Genomic DNA, 17,824 nt, shown 5'->3' with positions numbered 1-17,824 from the left:
ATTTTGTTGTTTTACTGTATGCACAGGCCAGCTTAGATATCTCCTTCCTCATTCCCATGGCAAGTCCAGGAACTGGTGGGATGAGTGCATCTACAGCTGTAGCAGTGCGTGGATCTTTGTTGGGGTTTTTTGATGATCATCTTCTGGCATGAGTCTTCCCGAGAGTGCTGATGTTGGAAGTTCTTTTTCATATCGTATCTTAGTTCATTTTTGGGGTAGCCAAATTAGGCTTTGATCCTCTGTATAAACACAAACAGACCCTTTGCCTACACTTTTATATGCCCTTTATATCATTGTGTAGAACTCATTAGAGGTCACCACATAGGAACTGCTTTTTTTTTTTTTTTTTTTTTAATCATTAATCTACACTTACATGATGAATACTTTGTTTACTAGGCTCTCCCCTATACCAGGTCCCCCCTATATACTCCTTTACAGTCACTGTCCATCAGCGTAGCAAACTGTTGTAGAATCACTACTTGTCTTCTCTGTGTTGTACAGCCCTCCCCTTTCTCCCACCCCGCTATGGATGCTAATCTTAATACCCCTCTTTTTCTGCCCCCCCTTATCCCTCCCTACCCACCCATCCTCCCCTGTCCCTTTCCCTTTGGTACCTGTTAGTCCATTCTTGAGTTCTGTGATTCTGTTGCTGTTTTGTTCCTTGAGTTTTTCCTTTGTTCTTATATTCCACAGATGAGTGAAATCATTTGGTATTTCTCTTTCTCTGCTTGGCTTGTTTCACTGAGCATAATACCCTCCAGCTCCATCCATGTTGCTGCAAATGGTTGGATTTGCCCTTTTCGTATGGCTGAGTAGTATTCCATTGTGTATATGTACCACATCTTCTTTATCCATTCATCTATCGATGGACATTTAGGTTGCTTCCAATTCTTGGCTATTGTAAATAGTGCTGCGATAAACATAGGGGTACATTGGTCTTTCTCATACTTGATTGCTACATTCTTAGGGTAAATTCCTAGGAGTGCAATTCCTGGGTCAAATGGTATGTCTGTTTTGAGCATTTTGATGTACCTCCATACTGCTTTCCACAATGGTTGAACTAACTTAACATTCCCGCCAGCAGTGTAGGAGGGTTCCCCTTTCTCCACAGCCTCGCCAACATTTGTTGTTGTTTGTCTTTTGGATGGATGGCAGCCATCCTTACTGGTGTGAGGTGATACCTCATTGTAGTTTTAATTTGCATTTCTCTGATAATTAGCGATGTGGAGCATCTTTTCATGTGTCTGTTGGCAATCTGTATTTCTGTTTTGGAGAACCGTCTGTTCAGTTCCTTTGCCCATTTTTTAATTGGGTTATTTGTTTTTTATTTGTTGAGGCGTGTGAGCTCTTTATATATTCTGGACGTCAAGCCTTTATCGGTTGTGTCATTTTCAAAGATATTCTCCCATACTGTAGGGTTCCTTTTTGTTCTATTGATGGTGTCTTTTGCTGTACAGAAGCTTTTCAGCTTAATATAGTCCCACTTGTTCATTTTTGCTGTTGTTTTCCTTGCCCAGGGAGATATGTTCAAGAAGAGGTCACTCATGTTTATGTCTAAGAGGTTTGTGCCTATGTTTTCTTCCAAGAGTTTAATGGTTTCGTGACTTACATTCAGGTCTTTGATCCATTTTGAGTTTACTTTTGTATATGGGGTTAGACAATGGTCCAGTTTCATTCTCCTACATGTAGCTGTCCAGTTTTGCCAGCACCATCTGTTGAAGAGACTGTCATTTCGCCATTGTATGTCCATGGCTCCTTTATCAAATATTAATTGACCATATATGTCTGGGTTAATGTCTGGATTCTCTAGTCTGTTCCATTGGTCTGTGGCTCTGTTCTTGTGCCAGTACCAAATTGTCTTGATTACTATGGCTTTATAATAGAGCTTGAAGTTGGGGAGTGAGATCCCCCCTACTTTTTTTCTTCTTTCTCAGGATTGCTTTGGCTATTGGGGGTCTTTGGTGGTTCCATATGAATTTTTGAATTATTTGTTCCAGTTCATTGAAGAATGTTGCTGGTAGTTTCATAGGGATTGCATCAAATCTGTATATTGCTTTGGGCAGGATGGCCATTTCGACGATATTAATTCTTCCTAGCCATGAGCATGGGATGCGTTTCCATCTGTTAGTGTCCCCTTTAATTTCTTTTAAGAGTGACTTGTAGTTTTCAGAATATAAGTCATTCACTTCTTTGGTTAGGTTTATTCCTAGGTATTTTATTTTTTTTGATGCAATTGTGAATGGAGTTGTTTTCCTGATTTCTCCTTCTGTTGCTTCATTGTTGGTATATAGGAAAGCCACAGATTTCTGTGTGTTGATTTTGTATCCTGCAACTTTGTCATGGTTTACGATGGTTTTGATGTATTTTTGAATTGGGTTTGCTAAAATTTTGTTGAGTATTTTTGCGTCTACATTCATCAGGGATATTGGTCTGTAGTTTTCTTTTTTGGTGGTGTCTTTGCCTGGTTTTGGTATTAGGGTGATGTTAGCTTCATTGAATGAGTTTGAGAGTATCCCCTCCTCTTCTATTTCTTGGAAAACTTTAAGGAGAATGGGTATTATGTCTTCCCTGTATGTCTGATAAAATTCCGAGGTAAATCCATCTTGCCCGGGGGTTTTGTTCTTTGGTAGTTTTTTGATTACCGCTTCAATTTCGTTGCTGGTAATTGGTCTGTTTAGATTTTCTGTTTCTTTTTGGGTCAGTCTTGGAAGGTTATATTTTTCTAGGAAGTTGTCCATTTCTCCTAGGTTTCCCAGCTTGTTAGCATATTAGGTTTTCATAGTAGTCTCTAATAATTCTATGTATTTCTGTGGGGTCCGTCGTGATTTTTCCTTTCTCGTTTCTGATACTGTTGATTTGTGTTGACTCTCTTTTCCTCTTAATAAGTCTGGCTAGAGGCTTATCTATTTTGTTTATTTTCTCGAAGAACCAGCTCTTGGTTTCATTGATTTTTGCTATTGTTTTATTCTTCTCAATTTTATTTATTTCTTCTCTGATCTTTATTATGTCCCTCCTTCTGCTGACCTTAGGCCTCATTTGTTCTTCTTTTTCCAATTTTGATATTTGTGACATTAGACCGTTCATTTGGGATTGCTCTTCCTTTTTTAAATATGTTTGGATTGCTATATACTTTCCTCTTAAGACTGCTTTTGCTGTGTCCCACAGAAGTTGGGGCTTAGTGTTGTTGTTGTCATTTGTTTCCATATATTGCTGGATGTCCATTTTGATTTGGTCATTGATCCATTGATTATTTAGGAGCGTGTTGTTTAGCCTCCATGTTTTTGTGAGCCTTTTTGCTTTCTTTGAACAGTTTATTTCTAGTTTAATGCCTTTGTGGTCTGAAAAGTTGGTTGGTAGGGTTTCAATCTTTTGGAATTTACTGAGGCTCTTTTTGTGTCCTAGTATATGGTCTATTCTGGAGAATGTTCCATGTGCACTTGAGAAGAATGTGTATCCTGTTGCTTTTGGATGTAGAGTTCTATAGATGTCTATTAGGTCCATCTGTTCTAATGTGTTGTTCAGTGCCTCTGTGTCCTTACTTATTTTCTGTCTAGTGGATCTGTCCTTTGGAGTGAGTGGTGTGTTGAAGTCTCCTAGAATGAATGCATTGCATTCTATTTCCTCCTTTAGTTCTATTAATATTTGTTTCAGGTATGTTGGTGCTCCTTTATTGGGTGCATATATATTTATAATGGTTATATCCTCTTGATGCACTGAGCCCTTTATCATTATGTAATGTCCTTCTTTGTCTTTTGTTACTTTCTTTATTTTGAAGTCTGTTTTGTCTGATACCAGAATTGTAACACCTGCTTTCTTCTCTCTGTTGTTTGCTTGAAATATCTTTTCCATCCCTTGACTTTAAGTCTATGCGTGTCTTTGGGTTTGAGGTGAGTGTCTTGTAAGCAGCATATGGATGGTTCTTGCTTTTTTATCCATTCTATTACTCTGTGTCTTTTGATTGGTGCATTCAGTCCATTTACATTTAGGGTGATTATTGAAAGGTATGAATTTATTGCCATTGCAAGCTTTAAGTTTGTGGTTACAAAAGGTTTAGGGTTAGCTTCTTTACTATCTTACTGTCTAACTTAACTCGCTTATTGAGCTATTATAAACACAGTCTGATGATTCTTTATTTCTCTCCCTTCTTATTCCTCCTCCTCCCTTCTTCATATGTTGGGTGTTTTGTTGTGTGCTCTTTTTAGGAGTGCTCCCATCTAGAGCAGTCCGTGTAGGATGCCTTGTAGAGGTGGTTTGTGGGAGGCAAATTCCCTCAACTTTTGCTTGTCTGGGAATTGTTTAATCCCTCCTTCATATTTAAATGATATTCGTCCTGGATACAGTAGTCTTGGTTCGAGGCCCTTCTGTTTCATTGCATTAAGTATATCATGCCATTCTCTTCTGGCCTGTAGGGTTTCTGTTGAGAAGTCTGATGATAGCCTGATGGGTTTTCCTTTGTAGGTAACCTTTTTTTTCTCTCTGGCTGCCTGTAATACTTTGTCCTTGTCTTTGATCTTTGCCATTTTAATTATTATGTGTCTTGTTGTTGCCCTCCTTGGATCCCTTGTCATGGGAGTTCTGTGTACCTCTGTGGTCTGAGAGGCCATTTCTTCCCCTAGTTTGGGGAAATTTTCAGCAATTATTTCTTCAAAGACATTTTCTATCCCCTTTTCTCTCTCTACTTCTTCTGGAATACCTATGATTCTTATATTGTTCCTTTTCATTTGGTCACTCAGCTCTCTTAAAATTCTTTCATTCCTGGAGATCCTTTTATCTCTCTCTGCATCAGCTTCTCTGCGTTCCTGTTCTCTGTTTTCTAGTCCATTAATGGTCTCTTGCATCTCATCCATTCTGTTTTGAAGTCCTTCCAGAGCTTGTTTTATTTCTGAATTCTCCTTCCTTAGTTCTTGCATATTTCTCTGCAAGTCCATCACCATGGTTATGACTTTTGTTTTGAATTCTTTTTCAGGAATACTGGCTAAATCTATCTCTCCAGATTCCTTCTCAGGGGAAGATGTAGCAGATGCCGAAGCTGTCTGGGTTAGTCTTGTCTGGATCATATTTTTTTGCCTTTTCATGTTGACAGGTGCTATTGACTGTCAGCTGGGAGGGCCAAAATTTTCACTTGCTACTGGCCTTTTTTTTACTGGGACAACTGCGACCCCTAGTGGTTTGTGTTGGGTAATTGCGTGTAGAGTGGGTCTTTGTGTCTTGCCTGGCCGGAAGGGAGAAATTTCCCTTTCTGTGGGCGGAATTTGTCTCAGGCTGCTTCTCTGCTTTCGCAGCGCCCGGTGGGGTAATGGATGGGGGGGCTGCTTGACTGTTTGCCTCCGTGAGGGGTCTCAGAGCTGTTGCCCAGGGGGTTAGTGCTCCCGGTTTTCCCTGTAATTTCCAGCTGCTGTACTGTGACCTGGGTTGTTTCCGTCAAGCTGTTAAGTCCCTGTCCCTTTAAGACTTTCAAAAAGCCCCCGCTTTTCTTTGTCACAGTGGCATCAGCTTCGGCACCCGCTCCGAGGTCTTACTCCCTGTTCCCCCAGTATCCAGGGTCCCCTGGGCACGTACTGTGTCTGCACTCTGGCCTGGATGGCTGGGGCTGGGTGTTCAGCAGTCCTGGGCTTCGTCTCCCTCCCGCTCTGCCTATTCTTCTCCTGCCGGGAGCTGGGGGGAGGGGCGCTCGGGTCCCGCTGGGCCGGGGCTTGTATCTTACCCCTTTCACCAGTCGCTGGGTTCTCGCTGGTGTAGCTGCAGTCTGGCCACTGTCCTGCGTCTTCTGGTCTCTCTTTTAGGGCTAGTTGTGTTTGTTGTATTTTCAAAAGTATATATGTTTTTGGGAGGAGATTCCCACTGTCCTACTCACGCCGCCATGTTGGCTCCGCCTCCAGGATAACATTTATTAAGTGACAGATACTAGATGAGATTAGAAGATAGAACGATTATGGAGAGTTGGTTTGGAGATTTGTTATAAGAAAGAAATTTAGATAAGCAGCGAGGAGGCCAGGGATAGCCTTCCATTTTCCTCATTATAAAATGTAGATACTTTGTGCCTCATTGAACTGTTCTAAGGATTTAATGAAGTACAATAACTGTAAGGTGTCCTATTCTGTGCTGCATGGCACATAATGAAACAGCTATTTTATTACTTGTCTTGAGTGAATATAAATGTTTCCTTCTGACATCTTTAGAATTTTTCTTTCCAGATGCCTGACTCTTCCTTTAACTCAGAGATAACATTTTCATCTTGAATACAAACTTGTTACCTGAAACATAATATTGAAAAATGTAGTCCATCCTCACCAGGGAAAAATGTGATCAGTTAGTGGTGCTAATGTGGCATAAAGTGGGCTGGCCAGGAATGGTGATGTATGGGTTGCTGTTGCATCAATGTATGAAGCAAGCAGTTGTCATCCTTGCCTGAAGTCCTATTATCACTTATTTTTTTCTTGCTTTCCTTTCACTTCTTCCTGTTAAACTCCACAATATAAATTCACAAGGTTTCAGAAGTAGGATGCCAGGTTATCTCTATACTTACAGTTACTCAGTAAATATTTTCCAAGTGATTAGCTAAATGAAGAAAATCTTAGTCTCAGAGTAGACAAGAAATTCTCAGAAGTCAACCCATGAAGAAAATCTTAGTCTCAGAGTAGACAAGAAATTCTCAGAAGTCAACCCTGCTCCAAAATATCCTTATATATTCAGCTATTTATATTCTAGTAAGCCATTTTCATTTAAAAAAATACTTACATCTTCTACAAAACTTAAGTTCTCAAGGTAGTTTATATGTATTTGGTATTTTTCCTTTTCCTTTGTTTTTTTCAAGTATTTATATTAGAGGAGCTACTTCAATCATCCTTGCCTGGTTTACAATGGCAAGGCAGTTGGGTTTATGCAGACATTGTGTGCAATTCAAATCTGTTCCAGGTAATATTCTTTGACAAGACACTGTTATGCTTACTAAATTTCTCAGTGTGTTTTTACCTGCCTGGATGTCAAAATATCACTGCTTTTAACATATTTATTTTGTGTACTTCTAAAATAAATTGAGGTATAGTTGATGCACATCAACTATATTATTATATTGGTTTCAAATATGCAACATTGTGATTTGACAGTTATCTACATTATTAAATGCTCACCCGAACTACTGTAGTTACTGTCAACATAGAATGATGTTATAGAATTATTGGCCATATTCTCTGTGTTGTATTTTCATTCCTGTGATTAATTTATATTATGATTGAGATTTTGTGTCTTTATCCCCTTCACCTACTTCACCCACTTACCCAAGCCCCTCCATAGTAATCACCAGTCATTTGTCAATGTCTATGAGCCTATTGCTGCTTTCTTTTGTTATAGATTCCACATATAAGTAAAATCATATGGTACTTGTCTTTCTCTGCCTGGCTTATTTCACTTAACATAATACCCTCTAGGTCCATCCATGCTGTTGCAAATGGCAAGATTTCTTTTTATGACTGAGTAATAGTCCATTGTATATATGCAGAACATTTTCTTTATCCATTCTTCTGTTGATGAACATCTATGGATGGACACATATATTATCTCCATATCTTGGCTATTATAAGTAATGAGCCAATAAGCATAGGTGTCCACATATCTTTTTGAATTAGGATTTTCTTTTCTTTTGGGAAAATTTCTACAAGTAGAGTGACTTGGTTGTATTGTATTTCTATTTTTAGATTGTTTTAGGAACCCACATACTGCTTTCCATAGTGGCTGCACCAATTTATATTCCTACCAACAGTGTAGGAGGGTTCCCTTTTCTCCACATCTTTGCCAACACTTATTATTTCTTGTCTTTTGGATAGGGCTGTCCTGACTGATATGAGGTGATACCTCATTATAGTTTTGATTTGCATTTCCTTGGTGATTAGGACTGTGGAGCATCTTTTCATGAACCTGTTGGCCATCTGTATGTCTTCTTTGGAAAAATGTCTATTTAGGAACTCTCTCTCCATTTTTTAATTGGGTTATTTGTTTTTTAGGTGTTGAGTCATATGAGTTCTTTGTATATTTTAGATATTAGTCTCTTACTGGATATATCATTGTGAATATATTCTCCCATACAGTAGGTTGCCTTTTCATTTTGTTGATGGTTCCTTTGCTGTACAGAAGCATTTTAGTTTGATGTAGTCTCACTTGTTTATTTTCAAACTTGAATTGTTAATCAAAACACTCCCAACAAATGAGAGTCCAGGACCAGATGGCTTACAGGTGAATTCTACTAAACATTCAAAGAAGAGCTAATACCTATCTTTCTTAAGGTATTCCAAAAGAGTAGAAAAGGAGGGAATACTTCCAAACTCATTTTAAGAGTCCAGCGTTACTCTAATACCCAAACCAAAGACACTACAAAGAAGAAAATTACCCACCAGTATCCCTAAAGAACATAGATTCAAAATTCCTCAACAAAATATTAACAAACAAAATTCAGAATAAATTAAAAGGATTATTCACCACGATCAAGTGGGATTTATTCCAGGTATGCAGCAATGGTTCAATATGCACAAACCAATCAATGTTATACCTCCCATTAAAAAACTAAGATAAAATGCATACAGTCATCTTAATAGATGAAGAAAAAGCATTTGAGAAAATTCAACATCCATTCATGATAAAATCTCTCAACAAAATGGGTATAGAGGGAACGTACCTCAACATAATAAAGGTCATATGTGACAAACCCACAGGTAACATCATACTCCATGGCAAAAAGCTAAAACTTTTTCCCACAAGATCAGGAACAAAACAAGGATGCCCACTCTCACCACTTTTACTCAATGTAGTACTGGAGCTCCTGGTCACTGCAGTCATACAAGATAAAGAGATAAAAGGCATCCACATTCATAAGGAAGAAGTTAAACTGTCAGTATTTGCAGGTTACATTAAATTACGTATAGAAAACCCTAAAGATTCCACCAAAAAACTAATAGAACTAATAATTGAGACTCAGCAAACTTGCAGGGTACAAAATTAATACGCAGAAATCTGTTGCATTCCTATATTCTAACAATGAACTATCCAAAAGAGAAATAAAAAAGACAGTCCCATTTACAATTGCATCGAAAAGAATAAAATACCTAACCAAGGAGGTGAAAGACCTGTGCTCTGAAAACTATAAGACACTAGTGAAAGAAATTAAAGACAACACATATAAATGGAAATCTATTCTGTGGTCATAGATAGGAACAACTAGTATTGTCAAAGTGGTCATTCTGCGTAAAGTAAATTACAGATTCAAAACAATCACCATCAAAATACCAATGGAATTTTGAACTAGAGCAAAGAGTTCTAAAATGTATCTGGAACTATAAAAGACCCTGATAGCCAAAGCAATCTGAGAAAGAAGAACAAAGCTGGGGGTATCACATTCTGTGAATTCAAGCTACACTACAAAGACATGGTGACTAAAACAGTACAGTAGTGGAGTAAAACCAAATATATAGATCAATGAAACAGAATAGGGAGCCTAGAAATAAACCCACACATATATAGTCAATTAATATATGCCAGAGGAGGCAAGAATATACAATGGGGAAAAGATAGTCTTTTCAATAAATGGTGTTTGGAAAACTGGACAGCTACATGCAAGAGAATGAAACTGGATCACTGTCTAACACAAAGATAAACTTTAAATGCATTAGAATCCTATATATAAGACATGAATTGATAAAACTCTTAGACAAAAACATAGGCAGAAATCTCTTGAACATCAGCATGAGAAGTTCTTGATATGTCTCCCTGGGTAAGGGAAACAGGTTCTTTTCATTACAGAAGGACCTACATGAAAAAAAGGAGGGTTTTGATTGGGCAAGAGATGGCTTTGAAAAGAAAAGGACCTTTTTTGTTGTTTTTGTGAAAGTAATTGAATTTTAAGAAAGATATGCTTAACTGACTTCCAGCTTCGTGATGTGTGGGGTGTCTGGGATGGGATATTCCCAGATATGAGTGAATATCCCTCTGTATGCTGAAGATAAGTAGAATTTTAATGTTAAGGTACGTATAAAATTATTAAAAATGGCATAGTTTTTTATTGTCATCTTTTTCTTCTTTCTCTAATATTCCAGAGCTCCATCCTTTCCACTTTGAGATATGGTACATTTATTGCCTTTTGGCTGTACAGGTTGGAATTTGAGTTTTGACTCATCCCATTCTCCCATCTTTACTCACCTTCTCTAATTTTTTCTTTTTTCTTTTAGGAAACAAGTATTTTAAACCTTTCCTGGGTATTATTACCTGGTAGAACTCCCTTGTCTCACCTAGCCACTTGAAGGTCTCCTGAGAGAATAATAGTGGATGCACCTCCTTTCTTGCATCTGATTTCTTATAAGGAACCATCTTGGTTTCATAAAGAAAAGGTGGCTGGAAAGTCCAAGATGCTGAGAAAGAGAAATTGTAAAATTTGCACTGGATGTCTTTCTTTACATTCTGAACGTTCTTGTACCTATGAGTTTCTTATTAATATATGGATAAAGGCTGGTTTTTATAAAATTGTTTTATTTAGTCCATGTTTAAAGATTCCTTAAAATTCATGAAATGAAGTTGTATATTGGCTGCTTTCTGTTCTCATTTTAAAAAATGTACTTAATCCCTGTATTATATGATTTCAATGTATAATTTCCTTTTAGACATATATTTCTGAACCTTGGTGTTCAACTATATTAAAACTCTTCCTTTATTTTTGAAGTGAGGGCACAGAATAAAAGGCACAAAGATTTTTCAGGCTTATTGCTAATACCAGTTAAATGGGAATGTCTACTACTTAACTGATTCATGAACAATGGGATACCTACAGAAAGAAGATCTGATTTCTAGATCAGAGTTATTCTTGGAACATATAATGATTTCAGTATTAATAGAAAGATTTAAAGCAGCCTTTCTTATGCCCATTTCCTTTTTACCTAGCTCACAAGTTTGACATGGTCACAATGTCTATTCTAGCTTGATAATTAACTTACAATATAAAAGTACTCTGTATGTCTTTTTGAAATCCATTGGTGACATACAATACATTAATTAAGTTCATACCTGTTAGAAATGATAGAACTTTGTTGTAATAGAGTGAAGAGGATGGAACAGAATGTTATTCATCCTGTGAGTAGCATTGTGGGAATTTAAGTTGTTTGACTTACATGAAGAATCTTTTGTGCCTCAGTGTATGAGCTATCATGAAGATATGCAGAGGTAGGAAATAATGATCTGTGTCTTGATAACATCAGCTAATGGTGGTCTCTTCCAAGAGTTGTTATAGGACAGTGGATTCCAAAGTTTCTGTGTAAATTTTCAAATGGCAGTACTTTGTTAGTTTTTCTATTAAGTTTATTTGCAGAAAATGCTGTACACATCTTCTTTAAATAAAATTCTAGGGCAAAGAAATTAATCTGTACTTGTAATCATGAGTTGTTCAGAGTCTTTCATATAATTAAAAAATATGACTTCAGCCTATTCCAACATTCAATTGTGGTAATTCTTTAATTAAAGTAAAATGCTTTTAGATAGTATTGTTTTGTTTATTGATACATTGAGAAGATAATGAAGAATGTGCCTTTAACTTTCTTTTTAGTGTATATACTGTTCATGTTTAGGAGTCTCAGTGTGTATTTTCCCTATTAAATTTTGAAGAAACACATTTAACATGGTGATGAATCTTCTCACATTGCTGAGCTCTAGTTTACAATTTATTATTCACTAAACTACAAGAAATATTTAAAGTAAACATTTTCTCTGGATTGGGATTTAATTTATGGATAAAGTAGATTAAAGATTGTTTTTTTATAGTGTTAGAGATTCTGGTTTTCAATTTTGTGGAAAGACTTTTGTTTGTCCCAGTATCTTAGTCCTTTCAGGGTGCTATAACAAAAATACTGTAGATTGGGTGCCTTAAACCACAAATATTTATTTCTCACCATTCTGGTGGCTGGAAAGTCCAAGATCAAAGTGTCAGCACACTTCATGTCTGTTGAGCATTTGCTTACTGGTTCATAGATGGCCATCTTCTCACTGTGTCCTCATATAGTGGAAAGGACAAGAAATCTTTCTGGAGTCTCTTTTATAAGGGTTATATAAATTTAACGAGAGCTCCACCCTCATGTCCTTTCATAGGCCTCAGCTTCTAACATGATCCCATTGGGGATTAAGATTTGAACATACAAATTTTGGGGGGATAGAACTTCAACCTTAATACCTACTTTTAATTTCTAATTCCGGTTTGAACTTCAAGCCATGTTTTGAATAAAGTCCAACTACTTAGATCTTCTACTTCAAATGGCCGAGTAAGAAAACAGATTATATACATATTATCCTATTTTATTTTTGTGTAATCTTTTCTGTGTTACATTAAAAAGAAGTTGAGGTTTCCAGTGACTAAAACAAGAAAAAGAAAGTAAGAGCTATTAAAAGTGGGAAGGAAAAAGGCACAATTGTTGTTAATTCTGTGTAATATGACGTCTACCTAGAAAATTCAAAAGAAGTAATGAACGATTAAAACAATTATAGTTCTGGAAGATATTTTGGGATATAAAATCACTGTATGAAAATAGAAGCTTTCTAGTTTTAATTCTGGCAATGTGGTGGACTAGATATTCAGGAAAATGCTTACTATAACAACATACCTTGAAATGTTGCAAGGAATATTAACAAAAATTATTTTTCAGTATATGAATGAGGTAGTAGGAAAAGAAGGTTATTTCTCAGAATTTAGAAATAACAAAGTGTGAGTGAGTTGGTATATATATATATGTATATATATATGCACTGGAATTGATGTTTACGTGCTGATCGTTGGTGGCTTGGAGCCTGTATTTTATAGGGATATATTTTATAGGTCTATATATGAAGGAATGGAGACAAAAGTTTGGTGCCTAAGGAAGAAGGAAGGTTCAGTGGAGAGTTGCCATATAAGAGCTGAGACACCCAAAGGATGACATCCTTAAAAGTGACCAACGAAATACATCTTCCCTACATTAGTAATTACTGGGGATATGTGCTCAGCTTGTCCTTGACTCTGGGTAGAGTGGGATAAAAATGGACAGGTAAAAGAAAAGATTAGGCACAACCAAACAGTAAATTAATCAACTGGAATGTAAATGAAAAGAAAATGCTTAGAATGTAGTACATAGAGAAGAAGAATTAGAAAAAATGTGAAAGTTTGAGGGACATGTATGATAATGTGAGAAGATACAGCATAGGTCTAATCAGAATTCTAGAAGGAGATGTGACAGAGGCAGTATTTAAAGAGATAATGGGTGAGAATTTTCCAAGATAGAACTAAACTTTAGGACAACAATAGCAAATGATTTGGCCTGGTAGGGAGAGTATTGTATTTGAGGCATTCAAAAATGAAGGTAAAGGTATTGATTAACTTTGCACTTTTAATATGTTTATTAAATTACTGGATAATCATTGTAAGAGTAGAAATTGACTGCATGATACAGTCATTCTAAAAGAAAGAAGAATGCAGTGAAGGGAAGAGTCTCAGTCACAAAATAAGGCTAAAAAAATTGAGGCAAAGAGAAAGTACAAAATGAAATAGTAGATATGAATCCAAATATATCAGTAATGTAAACATTATACATCTCTCTGATTAATAGTACTGTAAGGGAGGGGTAAACAAAACCCAAATAGAACAAAACCAGAATCCAGATAGATTAAAACTGTTCACAAGATATATATCCAAAACATAAAAGTATACATAAGTTTAAAGTTGAAGGATTGGAAAAGATAAATCAGGCAAAATGAATGTGGGTATATTTATGTTAATATCAGAAAAAATAGACTTTAAAGACTTCAAAGCAAAAATATTACTGAAGGTAAGGAATTACTACTTATAAAAAATCTTGATCTAATGGTCATATTCAGAATATTCTTTTCAAGCACATCTGGAACATTTACAGAAATTGTGTATGCACTAGGCCATGAAGCAAGTTTTGAAAACTTTCAAAGATTGTTACCATTCAGACTACATTCTCTGACTGCCACACAATTAATTTAGAAATTTATAACAAAATGGTAACTAAAAAATCTACACATTTGGAAATTAAGAAGAATTTGTAAATAACCCATGGTTGAAAGAAAAAATAATAATGAAAATGAAAACTTGTGGGATAAAAAGAAATTTAAAGGTAAATGAATAGTCCTATGTATGTATATTTAAAAAAGAAAGGCTGAAAATAAATGAGCTGTTTAACTTGAGAATTTAGAGCAATGCAGTAAGCCCCTGCCCCCGACAAAAAAAAAAAATAGAAGGAAGGGATTAAGAACAGAAAATACTGAACTTGAAAACAAAGATCTAGTAGAGAGGGTGAAGAGCACCAAAAATGCATTTTTGAAAAGACTTACATAGACAAATGCCTGGTAAGGCAGAGTTAAAAAAAAATAGTAGGGAGACCTATAAATATATTACAAATAAAAGTGGGACTTGGCAGAATGCTATCATGCATTTCAAAGATAAATGTTTATGCCAGTACATTTGAAAATTTTGTTGAATTAGGCAAATCCTCAAAAAATATGTATCACCAAAACAGATTGAGGGAGAAAATAAGAATTTAGATTATTCCATACCTATTAAAAGAAATGAATTCAGTAAATGAAAATCTTGTCATGAAACTACTCAACACTCAAGAAACCAATAATTGTAAACTCATCCATGGAGTTAAAATATATATTCCCACCATTGTTTATGAGGGTAGGAAAACCTTGGAAGGGTAGAATGAAAAAGGGAAAGTTATAGGTCTATCTCCCTAACTAATATATATAAAAAGTCTTAAGCACATATTAAGAAACCAAATTCAGCATTGTGTAAAACAATTCTGTTGTGGTTAAATTGGGTTTAATCCAGGCAAACAAGTTTTGTTTAACATTAGAAAAAGTGTGTTGCTCCATCCCCTAGCTGGCAAAGCAGTGCCAGTGCCAAGACGCCACTGTGATATGCAGCCTGCTGCTCGCTCCTCCCAGCCAGCACCGGTTTGCACATCTGCTGCCTGTGCCATTACACAAGGCCAGCCAGAGGGTGGCCCTGCCTACAGCAGCTACAGGGGTGTAGCACAGAGGCCCCTCCCTGTGCGCCTGGCCCAGTGGCACTGGCAGTGGAGCCAGGCGCTGCAGCTGGGAAGCTGGAAAGAGCTCTTTCCCGGCAGGCACCTGTGCTGAGGAGCCTGTGGCCCCCGCCTTTGCTCCAGGTGCTGGGAAGCCTCTCAGAGTAGAGCTTCTGGGCACTAGAGGGCACCGCCTAAACAAAATTATCATTCCATAGCAATCATTAGAAGTATGAAATGGCAAAGGAATTTAGTCCAAACAAAACCCCAACAAACACCTGAAAGAAGGCTAACTGAAACAGAAATCACCAATCTTCTTGACGAAGATTTCAAAATAAAAATCATAAACATTCTGGGAGCTACAGAAAAATATTCAAGACCTCAAGGAGGACTTCAAGAAAGAGGCAGAACCTTGAAAAATACAGTATCTGAAATGAAACATACAATGGAGGGATTTAGAAGATTAGATGAGATAGAAGAGATGGTAAATAAAATAGAAATTAGAGAATAGGAAAACAAAGAAGCTGAGGAAGAGAGAGAAAAAAGAATCTCCAGGAATGAACAAATATTAAGAGAACTGTATGACTAATCCAAATAGAACAATATTTGCATTATAGGGGTACCAGAAGAAGAAAGAAAAGAAGGATAGAAAGTCTGTTTGAGGAAATAATTGCTGAAAACTTTGCCAGTCTGGGGAAGGAAATAGTCTCTTAGGCCATGAAAGTGCACACATCTCCCCAAACAAGTTACCCTAGTAAGATAACACCAAGACATATAATAAATAAAATGGCAAAGATCAAGGCCAAGGACAGAGTATTAAAAGCAGCTGGAGAGAGAAAAACACATACAAAGGAAAACCCATCAGGCTATCATTAGACTTCTCAGCAGAAACCTTACAGGCCAGAAGGGAGAGACATGATATATTTAAAGCAATGAAACAGAAGGATGGTGAACTAAAAATAGACTAACCGGCAAGATTATCATTTAATTTTGAAGCAGGGATTAAGCTATTTCCAGATAAGCAAAAATTTTGTATTGTTCTTCATTCTTACCTCCAACAGACTGTCTCTACAGTGTATTTTGGAGGGATTGCTATAGATGGAAGTGCTCCTAAGACTAAATAGCTATCACCAGAGAAAATAAAACCATAGAAAAGAAAGTAGACCATACTAAGCAGCTGCAAATCAAATCCACCACCTCCAAAGTCAGTCAAGGGATAGAAAAAGAGTACAGAATATGATACTTAGTATACAAAGAATGGATGAGGAAGAAAAAGGAAGAAAAAAATACCTTCAGATTGTGTTTGTAATAGCATACTAAGTGAGTTAAATTAGACTATTAGACAGTAAGGAAGTTACCCTTGAACCTTTCATAACCATGAATCTAAAGCCTTCAGTGGCAATAAGTACATACCTATTGATAATGACCCTGAATGTAAATCGTCTGAGTGCACCAATCAAAAGACATAGAGTCCCTGAATGAATAAAAAACAAGACTTATCTGTATGCTGCCTACCAGAGACTCACTTCAAACCTAAAGACATACACAGACTAAAAGTGAAGGAATGGAAAAAGATATCTCATGCAACTAATAGGGAGAAAAAAGCAGGAGTTGTAATACTTGTATCAGACAAAATAGACTTCAAAACAAAGAAAGTAACAAGAGACAAGGACATTACATAATGATAATGGGGTCAGTCCAACAGTATATAACAATTTTAAATATCTATGCACCCAGTACAAGAGCATATACACATGTGCAAGAAATACTAACAGAATTGAAGGGGGAAATAGAATGCAGTGCATTCATTTTGGGAGACTTCAACACACCACTCACTCCAAAGGACTGATCAACCAGACAGAAAATAAGTACGGAGATAGGCACTGAATAACACATTAGACAAGATGGACCTAACAGACATCTACAGAACACTTCACAAAAAGGAGCAGGATATACATTCTTCTCAAATGCAAATGGAACATTTTCAAGAGTAGATCATATACTAGGCCACAAAAATAGCCTCAGTAAATTCAAAAAGATTGAAATTGTACCAACCAGCTTCTCAGACCATAAGGTATGAAACTAGAAATAAATTATGCAAAGAAAACAAAAAAACCTACAAACACATGGAAGATTAACAATATGCTCCTAAATAATCAATGGGTCTATGACCAAATAAAAACAGAGATCAAGCTATATGGAGACAAATGAAAACAACATCTTAACACCCCAGAACCTGTGGGACATGGTGAAGGCAGCTCTAAGAGGAAAGTGTATAGCAATACAGCCTTACCTCAAGAATGAAGAACAATACCAAATGAACAGTCTAAACTCGAAATTAATGAAACTAGAAAAAGAAGAACAAAGGAGACCCAAAGTCAGTAGAAGTTGGTACATAATAAAGACCAGAGCAGAAAAAAATGAGGACAATAAATCAATAGAAAGAATAAATGAAACTAGGAGATGGGTCTTTGAGCAAATAAACAGAATAGATAAATCCAAGCCAGACTTATCAAGAAAAAAAACTGTGTACAGACATAAAAAGAATCAGAAATGAGAAAGAAAAAATCAGTATGGTCACCACAGAAATACAAAGAATTATTAGAGAATACTGTGAAAAATTACATGCTAACAAATTGGATAACCTAGAAGAAATTGACAACTTTCTAGAAAAATACTACCCTTCCAAGGCTGACCCAGGAAGAAACAGAAAATCTGAACAGACCAATTACCAGCAATGAAATTGAATTGGTAATCAAAAAAAGTACCTAAGAACA

The 17,824-nt window shown here is 36.4% G+C and overlaps 1 protein-coding gene across 7 annotated transcripts in view; it reads left to right on the top strand.

The window, feature by feature from the left end:
• The window catches only part of NUBPL (NUBP iron-sulfur cluster assembly factor, mitochondrial), a 256,075-nt gene that overhangs the window by 89,047 nt on the left and 149,204 nt on the right, over window positions 1-17,824 (top strand). The gene's annotated exons all lie outside the window — the stretch shown is intronic.

Source organism: Manis pentadactyla, chromosome 11 (assembly GCF_030020395.1).
Source record: "Manis pentadactyla isolate mManPen7 chromosome 11, mManPen7.hap1, whole genome shotgun sequence".
NCBI lineage: Eukaryota > Metazoa > Chordata > Mammalia > Pholidota > Manidae > Manis > Manis pentadactyla.
The sequence above is the reverse complement of the archived record's forward strand: the minus strand, read 5'-3'. Positions and strand labels throughout refer to the sequence as shown.